This window comes from Zalophus californianus, chromosome Y, assembly GCF_009762305.2.
Source record: "Zalophus californianus isolate mZalCal1 chromosome Y, mZalCal1.pri.v2, whole genome shotgun sequence".
Classification (NCBI taxonomy): domain Eukaryota; kingdom Metazoa; phylum Chordata; class Mammalia; order Carnivora; family Otariidae; genus Zalophus; species Zalophus californianus.
The window spans coordinates 282,004-291,064 of NC_045613.1; positions in this window are offsets into that span (position 1 = coordinate 282,004).

A 9,061-nucleotide genomic window follows, 5' to 3' on the forward strand; every position below is an offset into this window, starting at 1 on the left:
TTATCTTTTTTTAAAAAAGATTTTATTTATTTAATTGACAGAGAGAGAGAGCACAAGCAGGGGGAGAGGCAGAAGGAAAGGGAGAAGCCGGCTTCCTACTGAGCAGGGAGCCGGATGTGGGACTCAACCCGGGACCCTGGGATCATGACCTGAGCCAAAGGTAGATGCTTAATAGACTGAGCGACCCAGAGGCCCCTAAAATTTTCTTTTAAGATTTATCTACTTATTTGAGAGGAGAGAGAGGGCACAAGAGGGAGGCGTGTGGGAGAGGGAGAAAGAATCTCAAGCAGACTCCATGCTCAGTGCAGAGCCAGAGAGAATCTTGAGGGAGAGAATCTCAAGCCAAGTCTGCACTGATTGCTGAGCCTGACCCGGGGCTCAATTCCATAACCCTGAGATCATCACCTGAGCTTAAACCAAGTCAGATGCTTAAGAATGAGCCACCGAGGCATCCCTTCTAATTTTTTCTACTCTTCTTCTGAAACGATGAGTTCATATATTTTAGAGCACTTGACACTGTGTACATTTTATATTTTCTATTTCAATTTTGACCATTCCTATTATTACAGCTTCATTTTGCACTACTATTTTGTCCTCTAATTAACACCTCAGTGTCTAACATTTAAACATATTGAACACAGTTAAAATAATGTTTTACTGTTCTTTTTGGGCATTTTCTAACACTATCAGTTTTGAGTTCATTTACATTGACTTAAATTTCTGGTTATTACATCAGTTTCATTCTGGCATGCAATTAAGTACTGGGAAACAGGGTGATGCCTTTGGATATTTTTAAAACATTTGTTGAGCAGTAATAGGCAAGGACTAATCATTTCTCACTACTGAAGCAAGACTTTTCTGAGTACTCCAACTCATATATCACAAATGGTGTAGTTTTCTGCTGTGGTTTTTTTTTTTTTTTAAAGATTTTATTTATTTATTTGAGAGATAGAGAGCACGAGAGGGAAGAAGGTCAGAGGAAGAAGCAAGCTCCCTGCCGAGCAGGGAGCCCGATGCGGGACTCAATCCTGGGACTCCAGAATCATGACCTGAGCCAAAGGTAGTCGCTTAACCAACTGAGCCACCCAGGCACCCCTCTGCTGTGGCTTTATTGAACAACCATTATTCCCAGATATATCTGAGAATGCTGGCTACTGTGAAACAATGAAAGGCCTGGAGTTTCAATGTACATACAAGTTTACTAGTTAGTTTGCTACAGTTTCATGAATGTTGGCAAATGAAAGACTACATGTGAATCAGAAACAAAGGCTTTATCACTCACAAAACAATAGGAGATTCATGTTCATGTTAGTTCTCCTTGTCCTCAAGTCTTAACATGGGCAACATGGACCATTGCTAATAGATACTGTACAAGCATTTAGCATGCATTACAATTGGGGAATGCCAAGTTTAGGGAACCTCAGTATTTTATAACATGCTGCAAGCAAATTGGTCCTTTGATTTGAATGTAGATGATTGTAGACAGAATATTTATTGTATATTTGGTCAGTAATAAACCTGCCCTGTGATCTAAGAGAGTCACTATATTCAACTTCTTTACAAACAAACTTGGAAATCTGTAAGTGCTGCTGATCACAAGACAATATAGAAACATTTGAGATCCATGGACAGTTGTTTCCAAATACTCTCCTTCTATTATTTTCATGTTCTTTTTTTTTTTAAGATTTTATTTATTTATTTGACAGAGAGACAGTGAGAGAGGGAACACAAGCAGGGGGAGTGGGAGAGGGAGAAGGAGGCCTCCTGTTGAGCAGGGAGCACGATGTGGGACTCCATCCCAGGACCCTGGGGTCATGACCTGAGCCGAAGGCAGACGCTTAATGACTAAGCCACCCAGGTGCCCCTATTTTCATGTTCTTATATAGCTATTATTCACACATATGTGCTAATTAGTACTTCGTTGCTTAGTAGAAAGAACTCTCTGCAGATCTTTGGAGTTCAATCTCCTTTTAGCTCTCTATATACTTTTTTTTTCTTCCTTTAAAAGTCTAACAACTCTGGTTTCTCCCAACTCTTAGTTTTATCTCAACTCAATTCTCTGCCTATGTTTATTTTATGTGAGCTATACCAGAAAATTATTTCCAGGCATTAAGCTGAGGCCAATGACAAGGATCACATTTGATACCTGCCCTTTGTATACCACCTATTCACCCTGTCCTCTCTCCAACCCCTGGCAACACTTATCTTTTTAATGTCTCCATAGTTTTATCTTTTCCAGAATATCACATATTTGGCATCATATAGCACAGAGCTTTACAGGTTGCCTTTTTTTTTTTTTTTGAATATATAATATGCATTTAAAACTCTATCAAGGTGACTGGCTGGCTCAGTCAGTAGAGCATGTGACACTTGATCTCAGGGTTTTAAGTTAAAGCCTCATGTTAGGAATAGATATTACTTAAAAAAAAAAAATCTGGGCACCTGGGTGGCTCAGTTAGTTAAGCGGTTGTTTTCAGCTCCAGTCATGATCCCAGAGTCCCAGGACTGAGTCCTGAACTGGACTCCCTGCTCAGAGGGGAGCCTGATTCTTCCTCTGACCTCCCTCATCTCGTGCTCTCTCTCTCAAATAAATAACCTTTAGAAAAAATAATAAAAGAAAAAAATACTCCTTTGGGGTGCTGGGTGGCTCAATCGTTAAGCATCTGCCTTCAGCTCAGGTCATGATCCCAGGGTCCTGGGATTGAGCCCCGCATTGGGTTTCCTACTCCACGGGAAGCCTGCTTCTCCCTCTCCCACTCTCCCTACTTGCGTTCCCTCTCTCGCTGTGTCTCTGTCAAATAAATAAATAAAATCTCTAAAAAAAAAAAATTCCTTCATTGCCTCATAGCTCATTCTTTTTTTAGTGCTTCATAATATTCCATTGTCTGAATATATCCATTTATTTATCTGTACACCCACTGAGAGACATCTTGGTTTCTCCTAATTTTTAGCAATTATTAGTAAAACTACTATAAACATTTGTGTGCAGTCTTTTGTGCAGACATAAATATTGAACTCCTTTGGGTAAATATCAAGGAGCACAATTGCTGGATCATATGGTAAGTGTATGTTTAGTTTGTGTGAAACCACAGAACTGTTTTCCAAAGCTGATGTAATATTTTCTTTTCCTACCAGCAATGGATGAGAATTTGTTTTCTACATCCTTGCCAGCATTTGTGCCAGATCTTGGCCATTCTAATAGGTGTTTCATGGTATCTCACTCACTGTTGTTTTAATTTGCATATCCATGATGACACATGATGTGGCACATCTTTGCATATGCTTATGTGCCATCTGTGTATCTTCTTTAGAGGGGTGTCAAGGTCTTTGCCTCATTTTTAAATTGGGTTGGTTGTTTTCTTATGGTTGAGTTTTATATTCATCCACCATGGCCACTTGCTCTGCAGGTATCTGGCCACGTCTATCACCAGAATAATCTCAAAATATTTCAAAGTTCAGGAGTCTAGGCACATACTAACTGGCTCTCTGTTCAGGTCTCACAAGGGTGTAATAACATGGTCTTTTAGAGTTGCCCAAGCAAACTTTTCCCTGTGCTAGAGCTAGGTTGCTTTGTCTATAACTAGCTGTAAAAGAGATTATAAATGCAGTTATTTGGCTTTTTCAACCTCTAGTGGGAGGAGGGTTACAGAGAAGAATTGGGAAGGGCAACTGATTTTCCTTGCTCTTTCTCAAATTCATTCCTTTCATGGTCTTATATACCAAGAACTATTTCCTTCCACAAAGAGTAGTTCACACCAACTATTCTCCCCAAAACCCACTCCACTCCTCAATCCCATGTGTCTGACATAACCACTACTCAAAGTTCAGCAGACATAAAAGACATTAAAAAAATAGATAATATAAATCAATCAGATGCCAAAAAGAGATCAGGACAGAAAATATATCTTCACCTCTAGATAGACAATTTGGCTTTCTGAATTTGAGAAATAAATACTGGCTGGCATTTAAGGAAGACCCAGATAATAAGGTGGTCATTTGTACTGTCATTTAGTGAAAATATATTTTGCAGACACCTATTTGATGTCAAATACTGGGCTGCCAGCTACTAAAGATACAAAAATGAACATGATATTCCTCCCATCACATCACCATAGGGCAGCAGGCCTTCTTAAAATTCTTGTTCCCATGGCAATTGGGACATATTATTTTACCCTTACCTTTACTCACTTGTATAAATATAACTATGGAATTATTGAATTCCTTGATGTAGAATACTTCAAAGTTCGTGCATTTTTCAGCTGAGATATTGCCAAATTGCTAGTGCTAAATATCTCAAACAACTGTCAATTAAGCACACTAAGAATGATAAAGAGCTACCAAAATCCTTGGAATTTCCTGAATGATAGAAGTTTTTTTTTTTTTTTTTAAGATTTTATCTATTTATTCATGAGAGAGAGAGAGGCAGAGGGAGAAGCAGTCTCCCAAGGAGCAGGGATCCCGATGCGGCGCTCAATCCCAGGACCCTGGGATCATGACTTGAGCTGAAGGCAGACGTTTAACCATCTGAGCCACCCAGGCACACAGAAGTTTCTTTTATTAGCAAACACTGTATGAGGGTAGGCACATTCTAAAGATGTTACTTTTAAGTAATCTCTACACCAAACATGAGGCTCAAATCCATAACCTAGAGATCAAGAGTTTCATGCTACATCAACTAAGCCAGCCAGGCCCCCACTATGAGGGTAGGTACTTCCAACAAAACCCATGCCTCCTACCTCTGAAAAATGCAGAGAGGCAGGAAACTGAGTTATAAAAACTCTTGAACAAGATATTCAGGGAGCTTCCTGCTGGGTGAATATATCAAGGTGCCTGGAGGAAACCAAGAGGGCATGTAAGATGTTTGCTATCCTTCCTTCTCTATACTTGCTCTGTGCATCTCTTCCATTTGATGTTCCTGAGTTATAAACTTTGTTATAACTGGTAATAGGAAATGCTTCCCTGAGTTAGTTCTTTTTTTTTTTTTAAAGATTTATTTATTTATTTGAGAGAGCAAGAATGAGAGAGAGCGAGTACATGAGAGGGGGGAGGGTCAGAGGGAGAAGCAGGCTCCTTGCTGAGCAGGGAGCCTGACGTGGGACTCGATTCCGGGACTCCAGGATCATGACCTGAGCCAAAGGCAGTCGCTTAACCAACTGAGCCACCCAGGCGCCCCCCTGAGTTAGTTCTAGCAAACTATCAAACATGTGGTGGGGGTGGAGGTTGTGAGAACACCCAAATTTGTAATTAGGCAGAAATGTGGGTAGCGAGGACTCCTCATTTTCAACTGGCATATAAAGTGGGAGTCTTGGGTGCTGGGTGGCTCAGTCGTTAGGCGTCTGCCTTTGGCTCACGTCATGGTCCCAGGGTCCTGGGATCAAGCCCCACATCGGGCTTCCTGCTCGGCAGGAAGCCTGCTTCTCCCTCTGAACCTCTCACCTCTCATGCTTTCTCTCTCTCTCTTAAATAAATAAAATCTTTAAAGTGGGAGTCTTGGCAGTCTTGTGGAACTGAGCTCTTAGGCTGTAGGATCAGTGCTAACTCTAGAAGTTAGTGTCAAAACTGAATTGAGGACGCCTGGGTGGCTCAGTTGGTTAAGCGGCTGCCTTTGGCTCAGGTCATAATCCCAGGGTCCTGGGATCGAGCCCCGCATCCGGCTCCCTGCTCAGCGGGGAGCCTGCTTCTCCCTCTCCCTCTGCCTGCCTCTCTGCCTACTTGTGCTATCTCTCTGTCAGATAAATAAATAAAATCTTAAAAAAAAAAAAACAACAAAAACTGAATTGAATTGTCAGAGAATTGCAGAACTGGTTACAGAGTAGAAACTTCCCACCAGCCTCACAGTCCAATTTGCTGTCATAATTAAGAAACACTGTAGGCAGCAAAAGCTACTTCTGCTTACTTTTTAAGGTTTCCTCCTAGCATACAGCCACCACAATCAGAGGTGGGTTGAGTTAGGAAAGTAGAGGACACAAGGCAGTATAAAAAGCAAAAATTGGTGGAGTAGCTACTTGTATGCTTTCAGGACCGTTACTTTTGCAAATCCGTAAAATAAAAACAGGTATCTACATTTATTGAGAAGTTCATTTTCCCATCCTAAGAAAAGTAAGATTTTTCTAGTTAAAAGTACAATATTGAGATTTTGAAACTAGGTAAAAACAAAAGGCTTTTTTTTTTTGAGATTTTATTTATTGACAGAGAGAGAGACACAGCGGGAGAGGGAACACAAGCAGGGGGAGTGGGAGAGGGAGAAGCAGGCTTCCTGCTGAGCAGGGAGCCCGACAAGGGGCTCGATCCCAGGACCCTGGGATCTTAACCTGAGCCAAAGGCAGACGCTTAACAACTGAGCCACCCAGGTGCCCCAGCCTTCTTTATTAATTTTAAATATATCAAGTTCTTAGGTACAGGTTACTAATATGTGTAATGTTATCTTTTTAAGGTATCTAATGTCAATATACTTAAAAATCTTAAACACAGAATATGTTAAAAATTTTTTTGCAAATGTGCACCAGAATACATGCTCTCAAATAATAGTTACTTATGGAGGAACTTTATTTTCTGCTATTTTCCCAAGAATTACTATGATTCTTAAAGATTTCAATTTATGGTATATTACAAATACTGTTATTAACCATATTTTGATATTGTGGGGAGGCCTAATTTTAAGGAGTCTAACCCTTTGTCAGAGACAATTAAGTCACAAATTTCAGTATTGTCTTAAATATTTTTTTAAGATCCTAGGATCAAATCACAAAATAGAGAATACATTGAACTTTGTTGAGGAATTGTATGAAGTCTATTTCTAGTCAGAATGCTATGGGTAACAGGCCACGGATGGGGTGCCTGGGTGGCTCAGTCGGTTAAAGAGCTGCCTTTGGCTCAGGTCGTGGTCCCAGGGTCCTGGGATTAAGTCCCGTGTCAGGCTCCTTCCTCAGCAGGGACTCTGCTTCTCCCCTCACTCTGCCTGCCTCTCTGCCTACTTGTGTTTTCTATCTCTGTCAAATAATAAAATATTAAAAACAAAAGCAAACAAAAGAACAGGCCAGGGAGAATAAAGGAACATGGCAAATTATTTCTTAAATACTTTTTCTCTGAGTAATGTGTTTCTTCTCAAAGGTAGCAAGAGCAGCCTCACTTGAGGTCCAACCTGAACAAGCCTGAGTAGAATCGTTGGCATCCTGAAGATGAAACTCACAGATTTCTATGAAAGCAGGACCCTGATGATTGGTCATTTTAGGATCATGTCTAGGAAATTGTCAGTGCTTAACAGGTTAGAACCTGGATAAAACAGGCAAGATTGAAGGGTAGGAGATGTGCATGAAAGGAATGGGTTTGTGCATGGAAATGGTGGCTTTATTAAGTGATCTTTTAGGCAGTACCTTTTATTAAGATGGAAAGGTTTCCTCAATGTTTACCCATCTTTCCATAGCATGTTATTAGATAAAACTATAGTGTCTGCAATAACATAGCACCTCCTTTGCAATGTTTCTATCTATTTCCAATGTTTAGGCTACTGTGGGAAATAAGGATATAGGGTAGACTCTAAGTAAGCCAAAACAGGCAGTAGTAAAAATTGGTCATCAGTGGGGGCATGCCATTGGATTTAAGCTTAGGATCTTGGATAGGGTTAAGAAGTAGACTTCTTAGTTTTTCAAGAGGGGTCAAAAATTGTATGGCAAGGAGATTCTTACTCTGTTTTCTTAGATAACCTTGGAGCCAATGTCTGTATTTGCAAACACTGGTATCTCCTACACTGTAGCATATCTATTAGCTCTCTCTTAAGCCTGTAATGACTGTGGTGTTCAACTGGACCAAGGGCAGTTATCACTAGATGAAAAAAACTTTTTTTTTAAAAAGATTTTGAGAGAGAGACAGTGAGAGAGGGAACACAAGCAGGGGGATGTGGGGGAACTCAACACAGGGCTCGATCCCAGGACCCTGGGATCATGACTCGAGCCGAAGGCAGATGCTTAACCAACAGCCATCCAGGTGTCCCTAGGCATGTCTGTCATCTTTTCCAGATCTCAGTTAATAAAAACCCATCTTAACTTCTGACCCTTGCTTTCTAAAAAGACACAACTTCAGTTTACTTCCAGCTAGTGACTGACTAGAAAGCTTCAGTACAGATGGGGGTCTTGTTGATGACAGAATTCCTTAAGTAGCCTAGAAACCTCACAGGAGTTTAAAACAATGAATAGGTCAGCCTACGGCTGACTGAGGTATACATATTAGGCAAGAAAAAAAATCGAAACCTAAGACATTCCATGAATTTGCCCTACTGAACTAAACACCATGAAAGGTCAGGAGTTGTCTCAGGTGTGTGCCCACAAAAAACTCACTGCAGCATTAGCCTCATTTCTTTGCAGTCTCAGAAGGGCCCACGTCAGAAGAAACAAACATGAACCATCCAGTTTAACTGCGTAGTGGCCTGGCAAGCAAACTTGGGAGCAGTTTCTAGCCTGCATTGACATCCCAGCACCTGATACTGAAAAGCTTTGGACTCCAAGACACATTGAAAGGTGTTCATAATGGGAGAGTTGGCTCTACAGGACTTGTTTCCCTGGGGCACCTGGGTGGCTCAGATGGTTAAGTGTCTGCCTTTGGCTCAGGACATGGTCCCAGGGTCCTGGGATCGAGCCCCACATCGGGCTCCCTGCTCAGCAGGAAGCCTGCTTCTCCCTCTCCCACTCCCCCTGCTTGTGTTCCTATTCTCGCTTTCTCATTTTCAAATAAATAAAATCTTAAAAAAAAAAAAAAAAAAGACTTGTTTCCCTTATCCCATTTGTTTCCTGCCTGGTCACATGGAAAGGGAACATTATGTTCCAGGAAAACACAATGACTAAGTGCAAGAACAAGGTACTGATGCAGTTTTCTTGGTCATCTTTCCATCTCTCTGCCACAAGTAAAAAACTAACCAAGTACCATAATTAATGACAAGTCGGCTTCTCCCTCTCCCTGTACTGCTGTACCCCTTCTTGTGCTCTCTCACTCTAGCTCAAGTAGATAAAATCTTAAAATAATGTAAGCTATGATTTCATTTACTGAAATTATAGGACAAAAGCCAATC